Here is a 1500-nt window from a genome sequence, read left to right on the forward strand (position 1 = left end):
GAAGAAGAAGAAGAGAAAGAAGAAGAGGAAGAGGACGATGAGAAGGAGGAGGGCGGTGTCTGGGAGGAGGGCGAGGCCGAGGAGGAGATAAGGCAAACGAGGAGGTTTCAGTATAGATAAGAGGGGCAGTATTAGAATGTGAAGGAGGGACGGTAAGAAAATTAGGAGGGAAAATACTCAATAAGAATGAAAAGATGATAGCAAGGAGGAGGACGGGGGAGCAAGTTTGCGTGAAGACTGACACAGCATCACTTGGGAAATCACCCATGATGTTTCCTTGGGAGATCCAAAAATAAAACAGTAAAATAATACATACAAAAGAGTAAGCACATAATGGAAAGTAATGAAAGAACACATATCTAAAGTAAAAAGAGCATACAAATATAGGTAACACACTCTGGCCGAAGTAATACAGAGGCAGAGGAAAAGAAGAACAAGAAAGCACACGAATATTCCAAGGCTTCCTCGCAGCATGCCCTGATGCTCTGATGCCCTAAAAAGAAACAATATAGCCAAAAGGCCTTCGGCATATTCGCTTGGTTTATTGTTCTTTCCTTCGTTGTTTTATTAACAATCTGTTCAGCACAATAAGTCACAGCCACCTTTGATGCACATTACTGCTTATCATAATGTTAAATGATTCTTAGTATTGGTGATCATAATGACATTGCTTTTACTAAAATAAGTACGGTTGCTAAACCATGGCAGTAATGTTGATAATAATAAAGATATTAGTGATGTGATATTGATGACAAGGAATAGCGATCCACGTACATACATACAAACAAAGAGAAATAGAAAGTGACAAAGAAAGGCAAACAAACATATGTAGACAAACAGACGAGCATACAGAGAGAAGTGATAGAAAGAAAGAGCAAGTGAGAGAGGCAGACAGATACACCTATATACATACATACAAAGAAGACACAGAGAGATGGAAAATGCGAGACAGAGGCAGACAGATAGACACACATCCCAACGGAAAAAAGAGAAGATACAGAGAGAAGAAAAAGCGACAGCCTGCCGACAGGGGAACTCGGCAGGCGCGACCAGCCGCGGCCACTCATTGGTCCTGAGGCTCCCTCGTTTAAATCATACAGCCTCGAAGGGCCAATTTACGGACCGCTTCGTTGGCCGTAAATTGTGCTTCTCGGCGCGGTCCAGTCGCCCTTCCCCTCTTTCATTTCTCCCGCTTTATCTTGCATTAGTCGCATGGTCGAATTAGATTGCGGTCGTGCTTTACATCATTCAATAATATCATTGCATCTGACTTTGTTCGGGTCACCCTCGCATTTGCCTTACACACACACACACACAAACACACACACACATGTATGAATATATATATATCATATATATATATATTATATATATATATATTATATATATATATATATATATATGTACACACCCACACAACATAAAACATATACACATAATGTGTGTGGTGTGTGTGTGTTTTTGGGTTTTTTTTGTGATTGTAAAAAAAAATTATATTTA

Source organism: Penaeus monodon, chromosome 3 (genome assembly GCF_015228065.2).
Source record: "Penaeus monodon isolate SGIC_2016 chromosome 3, NSTDA_Pmon_1, whole genome shotgun sequence".
Lineage (NCBI taxonomy): Eukaryota > Metazoa > Arthropoda > Malacostraca > Decapoda > Penaeidae > Penaeus > Penaeus monodon.